The following is a 10,389-nucleotide window of genomic DNA, read 5'->3' as shown; positions in this document are numbered from 1 at the left end:
GACAGATTTACCATACTCAGCTTTGCAAAATGCAGTTCATATTAAACTGGGCTGGTAAGTCTTATGCTGTATTCAATGTCATCTTGAACCTGCATAATCTATATATCATCCTATAAATATGCAACCATTAACTAGTATCACTCGCTCAGCATTATTGTGACATGTTGATGAGCACGGCACCATCTGAAGGTAAAAGAATCACAATTTAGAGCTGTTAATACTAAACAATTTTGGCATTACAACTCTGAATCATTTCCTTATTGATTACTAGACTTTGTGTTCTATTTCACACTTGAATTAAAGTCTCTTGGCTTTCCCACCGTCCACCTCTCTGTCTTTGCCCTGGCATGTGCTCCAGTTCATTATTTCCATAATTTCTTGGTAATTTGGAGTTGGCTGTTTAAAACTTAGAGCCTCTTATTAAGTTTTGGTCATGGTGGATAAGAGGCAGGACTGTAAGAGCACAGAGATAAACTAATCATCTTAAAACCCTAATTATTAGTATCTTACTGTGACAGACTGTTTTTGCGAGCCAGCCAAATTGAGCCTCAAATGAGGAAAGGCATATCTGTGTAAGTGGTAATAATTTTAAGTCATCTCGATCTGGCTTGGTGTGGCAGAATTCATTAGTGCAGATTAGCACTGTGTATACAAAGTAAATGAGATATCTAATAGCAAACGTGGAGGTCTAGGGATGCTTAATTTCATCCCCAATATGAGGGATGGTGTTAAGAGTTAATTATATAGATTTTAACATTGTGACTTTGGCTATGTAGATTTGTCTTCTTCTGTACCAAGCGGTGACACTAAATAGTGTCACTAAACTGTTGACCTCTCACCTCCCTCTGGATTTCAGCTGCAGAGCACTGACAACAGTGGACCCCAAATCAGATTAAGCTCTGTTACTTTGATGCAGAGGCAAGCTGATTTTTTATTCATTCATTGATTTATTTATTTATTTGTGAGGTTATGAAGGAAGTTAATTATGTGTGTAAGGAGAAGGTTGGGGAAAAATAATAAGATTACAAAGAATAATTTGCTGATATAATTACACCAAAATTGGGTACACACAATTGTAAAATACATGTATTGCTTGACCTGGGTTAGCCAGTGAAATAAATCCTCCTTCTATAGCCTTTGTTAATTTGTTTTTATCATCTCCAAGTGGTGTTTGTGCAGGCAGTTCAATTTGCATGTGTAATTCCACTGTGCAAATTGACAACAAGTAGATAATTCGAGGAAATAGGCTGGTTGCAGGCCCCTGCTATCTTCCCAAGCCTATTCATTTTGAGGAACCGCTGAGGCATGAAACTCATACATCAACTATTTCCTGACAACGCTTAGGCTTATTGTCCCCTAAAATGTCATTACAGCCATTATTTATGAAGCTAATTCATTTATTAAACTATATTTACTCTGACAGAATTTGTCACATTCTATCCATATCCTCAGCATTGCTTTTGAACAATGTCTTTAAATGAGTATGTGTGAACACGTACAGCCTCACAAAGTTTTGAATCAACCTTATTTGTCACTCATAATAGTTAGAATATTGAGAAAAACGGCAGTAGCTCACAGTTTTATTGACTTTTTCATGGAAACCTTTCATGCCAAAAGCCTATACTTACTAACAGAAGTCCACTGAAAATAGTGAGATAATAACCTACTTCCTATTTTGCCCTAACACAGCAATTTTAATATGAATGTAATCACATGGATTGCATGTATTTTAATGGCACTGATAAAACCAACCTCTGACAGCCTCCTTCCCAAATGAGTGCACATTAGTCACTTTTAATGCATTGCACTCAGACATCTAAAGCTAAAGAGTTCTCACATGGAGCTTCCTGGCCTGTTGCTGCTGATTTATGGATCTGTCAGTTTAGCGCAGCACACTTGTAATCATGAACGATGAACTACTGTAACACATGGGGGAGTCACATTTTAATGCTACATGTTCTCTCTGGGTAATTCCATCATACCATTCTCATGTACCTCTTTCTTTGGACTTACCTGTCACCCAAAAGTACTTAACCACAGCAGTGGCGATGAGTTGTGTTTGAGCTAATTTAAAATATTGATATGAAGGCATGACATTTTAATTATTACTGGGTTTTAGCTGTCATATAGGCAGCCAGCCTCAGAGGTTAGAATATGAGACAGGTGAGGTGGGGGCAATGAAGATAAGACTAAAGCACTTACTGTGAAAATGCTGCAAAAAAGGATCAATGTAGAAGTAGAGAGACAGTCATGGGCTAAATGTAAGGTGGAAAAAACTAATATCTGCACTCACTGTAAATCTGTCAAGGTCTATTTTGTGCTCGTTAGCAGAAATCACTGACACAGTGTGCCTTCTGCCTTCTACAGGTTGCAGAGCACATCATGTTATTGGGAGTCTGTGTTGCCAGTAGACCCAGAGAGAGGCTGCATGCTGAGAGACAACCGGGGGGAAATTAGGTAACTTTGTAGCACTCCATTGAACAGCAATAAGCCTTTAGGGCTTAGCAAGCATAAACACATTAAACTGATGAGATTCATCAGCACTCTTGTGTCAAATCTATTGTGCCCACAAGCAGAGCTCAGCAGCAGCAAACTGCAGAGTGAGGAAGGGTTGGACACAAACCAGTGCTGTGTCTTCTGGATAGTTCCTGGTTTACCCAGGCTGAGTCAGGTGATATATATACAGTGTTGTGGTACAGGCAGTGCAAAGAATATGAATAATAAGGTAGTCTGAGTAAAGTACAGAGTAGTTAATTGATTTTATATGCATACATTGAAAGTACAAATACAGAATATGCAGTCTGCTTAGAATTTTGACAACAGAATTGTTATTACTGCAGAATGCTTCTCTATGATAGACATATATATATTAAAAAACATATCTGCAGACAGACACACAGCCTGCTTGCCTGGAGGAGGGGTGGTCTTCTGTAATGGTGTGTTGTTCTGTGTTTCAAAACGGCCAAAGAAGTCATTGAAGCTGTTCAGCAGAGAGATGTCACTGTCACAGTTCCGAGGTGGGGGTTTATAAAACCAGTCAGCAGCAGATTTACATATAATATAACAGACGGTAAAACAGCAGAGGTAGTTTTTTTTGTTGTTGTTGTTGTTTCCACAACAGTCAGCAGCAGATTTACGTGTAATATAACACAAAGGGGGAATGTATTGAGTTTGTGCAAACAGCAGGGGTAGTCTTTCTAAGTCTTTTTATGTTCTGTAGTGGGTTACCCTAGGCCTGCGGTGTCGCCGGCCCTAAACACTGAACCTCACCTGTCATCCAAGGCTTAGCACGAACACTGATACGGGCAGAGGGGGGCAGGTAATGGACAGCATTTAGCATCCTCACAGCCTGATGGATGAAGCTGTTTGTAGGTCTGGTGGAGTGGGCCTGACATTTGTGATGTATGCTGTGATGGCCTCAGTGTATTCCGCTGTATCTATGCAATTGTTATGAGTGGCTGCTTATTTGAAAATGTCCCAGTCTGTAGTGTCAAAACAGTCCTTCAGAGCATAAGAAGCCCCCTCCGGGCAAACAGGTACCTCCTTTTGTGTTGGTCTGATGGCTCTCATTCTGGGTCTGTATGCAGGTCTCAGCATGATGAGGATGTGATATAATGATTTGCCAGTAATATCAAGCACTCATTTGCCTTTGTAAAGCTACAATCAGCAAATATCTGATAGTTTTACATAACAAAATGACCAAAACTAAGAATCACTTCACAGCTTCTGAGTCAAATACTGTTCAGGTGACAGACTCATCCACTCACTAACTAATCATTTCAGCACAGCAGACATGTTTATGGACAGCATGCAGCTGTGTTAAATCTGTCTTTCTAGATTTAGTGACTTGTGGTTGTAACTGAATAGCGCTAAACAACAGCAGAGTGCCTGCCTTAAAACAGGGCCTTTTGTTCATTTACAGTTAGTTCACCATATTTGATGTTTAATTGGTGTAATCTCAGAGCTGCAAAGCTGGAGGACCTTATCCTGATAAAGTGATACATTTAAATTGAAATATTTTTTCTCAAAGGTAAAAAGGCCCTTTAACTTCATCTTCCCATTTATGTGTTGTCTCTGCTTTCCAAATCATTATAGCCTCTTGGCTTTTGGATAGTTTCACTGGAGGCAACCAGACTAGCATAAAATTAGCTCAGTTTGACTTTATATGGTCCAATCAGATGAGCTAAGATTTAATCTAGGCTGGTCTGCCCTGCCAGAGTCCAGCCCCAACGATGAAATGGACCACATATTCACAGGTTCCTGTGCATGGATGATTATGACAGCATAGATGGAAAGTACAGCCTTTCTTCTGTTTATCTCTATTCCAGTATTCCTGTGTGAGAATGAGGATTGAATACTGAACATGAATTCCAGCCACTGACTGATTCAAACCCAAAGAACACTATGACATGGCACCAATCTTTCACCAGTCCAAGTGTAAAGCACATACGCTTTTACACAACCACTGAATCCATATTTTTTCCCATGGCGCAGCAGATTGTTCTAGTTTTAAATATTCCCTTTCTATAATTTCCATCAGTCCCTTATATAATTTACATGGAGTACAGTTTTGTAATTTGTAGCTAAAACATGTGCATGCCCTCATAACTATTCATTACCTGGCCTGACATAAAATAATGCCTTGGAATAATGGGACATATTACCTGATTAATTCATTATGATGATAGCATCTATGGTAGGAGTCTTAAATGCCATCTTAAATTACATGCAGAAACTTTTGACTTGTCTCATTTGCATAAAAGGAGCAGAAGTAAGCCTGGCTTCTTTGCAAAAGGGGAAAGGGATTTCTTTGGGCAGCCTGATGAATTTAGAGTGTAGAAATTACAAATTACACAGCAATGCAAAGACTATAGGTAAAATGCCTTTTTTGTACTGTATATAAAATGGTTTGTGTTGTCACCTTTTGATACAGCTACAGCATATATCAAGGGTTACACCCTGTTAGTTGAGAACTACATTTGTTTTCACAGTGAGGCTGTGAAAGTTTTCTCATTATTTTATTTGAATATCAGAAGTTAGTGTCTCTTCAGCATATTTAAATATTTAAATTTAAAACAGGAAATGAAATTTTCCAGATAACAAATACTCAGTTGTACTGAATCATAATACTAATGTAATTTATTGTATTGTTTCATTATTTGCACAAGGCACCGAGGACTAATAATGATAATGTAAAACACGTTTGGTAGAAGAAATTGGGAACAGGGTAGATATACTGTAACTATAACTGTCGCTCAGATAAACTACAGAACAGCACAATAATAATTGCTTAATAAATAATGATAATTATTCAATTTTTATGGCAAAAAGTGGTAAGCATGATGTGATTGCTAATTGTGCTTTACCTTAATTAAGCTCTTATTTTCTGTGTTTTTAATTATATAATTGTGGCAGTTTTTGAAGTAAATGCTGGTTACCTGTACTGTACTATACTGATCTTCATGCTCCTGTTCAAATTTCTCCTAATGTGGTTCACTGTCAAAATGTTTTTGTATGCCATGTATTTATTTGCAGTGCATTGAAAAAAAAAATCTATATTTCCTCCACCATAAAAGAGCTAGTTAAGCTCAGGTGTACCCACACTACAGTAAGTTCACAGCTCTCCTCAGTTTGTAGAGGAAATAGAGAGAGGCGCGATTGAGCTCATATCTGATAGTTTTACATAACAAAATGACCAAAACTAAGAATCACTTCACAGCTTCTGAGTCAAATACTGTTCAGGTGACAGACTCATCCACTCACTAACTAATCATTTCAGCACAGCAGACATGTTTATGGACAGCATGCAGCTGTGTTAAATCTGTCTTTCTAGATTTAGTGACTTGTGGTTGTAACTGAATAGCGCTAAACAACAGCAGAGTGCCTGCCTTAAAACAGGGCCTTTTGTTCATTTACAGTTAGTTCACCATATTTGATGTTTAATTGGTGTAATCTCAGAGCTGCAAAGCTGGAGGACCTTATCCTGATAAAGTGATACATTTAAATTGAAATATTTTTTCTCAAAGGTAAAAAGGCCCTTTAACTTCATCTTCCCATTTATGTGTTGTCTCTGCTTTCCAAATCATTATAGCCTCTTGGCTTTTGGATAGTTTCACTGGAGGCAACCAGACTAGCATAAAATTAGCTCAGTTTGACTTTATATGGTCCAATCAGATGAGCTAAGATTTAATCTAGGCTGGTCTGCCCTGCCAGAGTCCAGCCCCAACGATGAAATGGACCACATATTCACAGGTTCCTGTGCATGGATGATTATGACAGCATAGATGGAAAGTACAGCCTTTCTTCTGTTTATCTCTATTCCAGTATTCCTGTGTGAGAATGAGGATTGAATACTGAACATGAATTCCAGCCACTGACTGATTCAAACCCAAAGAACACTATGACATGGCACCAATCTTTCACCAGTCCAAGTGTAAAGCACATACGCTTTTACACAACCACTGAATCCATATTTTTTCCCATGGCGCAGCAGATTGTTCTAGTTTTAAATATTCCCTTTCTATAATTTCCATCAGTCCCTTATATAATTTACATGGAGTACAGTTTTGTAATTTGTAGCTAAAACATGTGCATGCCCTCATAACTATTCATTACCTGGCCTGACATAAAATAATGCCTTGGAATAATGGGACATATTACCTGATTAATTCATTATGATGATAGCATCTATGGTAGGAGTCTTAAATGCCATCTTAAATTACATGCAGAAACTTTTGACTTGTCTCATTTGCATAAAAGGAGCAGAAGTAAGCCTGGCTTCTTTGCAAAAGGGGAAAGGGATTTCTTTGGGCAGCCTGATGAATTTAGAGTGTAGAAATTACAAATTACACAGCAATGCAAAGACTATAGGTAAAATGCCTTTTTTGTACTGTATATAAAATGGTTTGTGTTGTCACCTTTTGATACAGCTACAGCATATATCAAGGGTTACACCCTGTTAGTTGAGAACTACATTTGTTTTCACAGTGAGGCTGTGAAAGTTTTCTCATTATTTTATTTGAATATCAGAAGTTAGTGTCTCTTCAGCATATTTAAATATTTAAATTTAAAACAGGAAATGAAATTTTCCAGATAACAAATACTCAGTTGTACTGAATCATAATACTAATGTAATTTATTGTATTGTTTCATTATTTGCACAAGGCACCGAGGACTAATAATGATAATGTAAAACACGTTTGGTAGAAGAAATTGGGAACAGGGTAGATATACTGTAACTATAACTGTCGCTCAGATAAACTACAGAACAGCACAATAATAATTGCTTAATAAATAATGATAATTATTCAATTTTTATGGCAAAAAGTGGTAAGCATGATGTGATTGCTAATTGTGCTTTACCTTAATTAAGCTCTTATTTTCTGTGTTTTTAATTATATAATTGTGGCAGTTTTTGAAGTAAATGCTGGTTACCTGTACTGTACTATACTGATCTTCATGCTCCTGTTCAAATTTCTCCTAATGTGGTTCACTGTCAAAATGTTTTTGTATGCCATGTATTTATTTGCAGTGCATTGAAAAAAAAAATCTATATTTCCTCCACCATAAAAGAGCTAGTTAAGCTCAGGTGTACCCACACTACAGTAAGTTCACAGGTAAGCTCTCCATCAGGAAAAAAAAAAACATTTTGTGGAAATCTGTTTCTCTGTAGAGAAAGAGAGGGGGAGAGAAAGTGGGAGATGGAATGCCTTGCCTTCCTCATTACACTGCTGTCATTTACTCTTCATCCCCCGTACTCTTTAGTGGCATTAAGACGAGATGTAAATTTGACAGTTAACGCTGTTAGAAAATGGCTAGTTCAAGAAGGGCAGGAATTAGAGATGGGCATTAGGCGCTGATAAGCTCCTTTCCTCTGCCGTGGCGGCTGCTTAACATTCATGGGAAAGTCATCATCAAACAACGTTATCACAGCTCTGTTGACGGCTGAGGAACATCATCACTATGATAATTTTTTTTATAGCTGTGAGCCAAAAAAGCACTCTTTTATTTCAGCGGGTTGTTAATGAGATAGGAGCTTGTTGGTATGGGCAAATGCAAACTTGCCACTCTCCAGCATTTGTTTGAGTCACCCACCACCCACCACCCCCACCCTTCCCCTATGCCTCCAACTGCACCCCCCCACACACTGTTTAATATTGTGGTGGTGGAGGGGATAGGCATTTTTATGTACTCCTTTGGAAGTGCTCTGTGCACACTGCTGAAGGAGGGCCTTTATGTGTACCTTTGCAGATCAGTCGCTCAAAGAGAGGAAAACACGGTGGTATCAACAAACGCTCTCTCCTAACAGCCCTGTAGCTGGCACCTGTCACTCACCTGGGATTTTGCCATAGATCTGGATGAAGGGAGCATGCTGATGATTATTTGAAGCTGAGTAAACTCCCACCAGTTACAGACATTGATCAGTTCTGCTTTTAATAATGACTGTCAGATCCCGAGCCCTTCAGTAATTATGGCTATAAATTATTTGCATTGCTTCTTCCTATTTATTCATTGTGTTCTTAACAGCTTGGTTCAGACAGCTTGTTAACCACTGCAGCAATTCACATATGTGCTAGCTGCCAACGCTAAGCAGCTTTCTTATGGATAGGGATGCAAACTGTGTGCTGTAGATACCAAAATCTGATTTTGGCTTTATCACTGTTTGTGTTTGTGGAGTGGGTTAAGAGAGATTTCATCTTTGGAAATCCTTATCAGGGGAGATGACAAATCATCTCTAACTTGTTCTAATTACTTCTAAAACTTTTTGTTTGCACTACAGTTAAAAAGCAAAGGTGCGTAATGTAATACAAAAGTTCAGTTTATTATGAAGGTTCAGAGAATGACATTATTATTATTTTTATGAGTATCATGAAATTTCAGTGCACAGCTTGGCACAAAGTGATCTGTCATTTATGACATGTCTGTGTAAGTACTGTATGTCAGAAAGGTCAATGTAGCATAGAGGACCCAAACTGACAATTCAGAATAAACAACTTGGCTCATTAAGATGAACATGTATAAACCTTACCAGACAAATGATCTGTCTGCTATTAGTAAGATACTAGTCTAAGCTTTCCCCTTCAACTTTTTACAACTTTCTTTTTTCTTCTGTTCATTTTAATTATCTTACTCAATTTATACATGAAAAACATATAGAAATTTGTCATGATACAGGGCCTGCAATTCTTATTGTAGCAGGATGTATGTGTTTTGAGTCAAATAGCCAAAACCACAGAGAGTGAAAACTAAATCTCTCACAGGGTCCCATTATAAGAGACGTCTAGAAATTTTCATCAAAATTACAGATGATGGCTGTTTGTAACTCATGATAAAGCATTCACGTTATGGGATATCTTCACATATAAGATATCATATCAAGTGTGTCATAATATCTAATTGTACAGTATATACAGTAATTCATTACTACTTGCGATATGGCTGATTATCACTCCTTTCGTTCTTGCCAACTGATGAGACCCTATGTGGCAAAAGCAGCCATTTTCATCGTGTCTAGCTGAGGTATTTTGTATCTTCCCATAAGACTTTTTCAAGTCCAGCACATAGCAGCAATACCTGGAAACCAGGTAGAAGTACACAGAGCTGCCTGTCTTCTCCATGCAGTGCAGCTCCTGGTAATCATTATGGCAGATTTAAAACCAGCAAAGGTTAACATTTTCTGACACAGAATTATACCTGACAGAGAACCATGCATAACATTTCAGTACGTCTATTAAAATTCAGTTCTCTAAGGTACTATAAGAAGTATTTTTCACAGCTTTTTGATACAGATTTCATAATGATAATTGCATGGCACCCCAGTTTATAGGAATTTAGTTAATGACTAGACATAAAAACTAAGATATCACAGCAACAACACAGTTTTATGATTTATACCTGAAAAAACAGTTTGTTGCCTCATTAGTGCAAGAACACAAAAATGTCTCTTTTTGAGGACATCACTTTATACAACATACTGATTTTTGATAAGATGTCCTTTTAGAGGGGCACAAGTTTTTTTGCCTAATTGTTAGTACAGAAAGTGCTTTGACATTATCAATGTTTTGTTTCACTATGAAGTCAGTAAAATAGATGTTATTAAGACATACACATAAATGAAAATGACCTTCAGTACTTGGACAAATGAGCACAATGCAAATAAATTGCAATCTTTTTGGAGTGTAGTGGTCTCCGAGCCCTGTGTCATGTTAGTTCAATAGTCCATTGCTCTGTGTAGCTGAATTATTTATTCATATGAATAATAAACTATTCAGTGCTGTCTACATTATTCTGTTGACTGACCAAACTTTTCAAATGCAACCAAGAAGAGAAAGTCTAGAAACACTTAAAGCCAACCAGCTTCTATGGTAAAGCCTTCATAACTAAGACACA

Source organism: Monopterus albus, unplaced genomic scaffold (assembly GCF_001952655.1).
Source record: "Monopterus albus unplaced genomic scaffold, M_albus_1.0 scaffold3.1, whole genome shotgun sequence".
Lineage (NCBI taxonomy): Eukaryota > Metazoa > Chordata > Actinopteri > Synbranchiformes > Synbranchidae > Monopterus > Monopterus albus.
The sequence above is the reverse complement of the archived record's forward strand: the minus strand, read 5'-3'. Positions refer to the sequence as shown.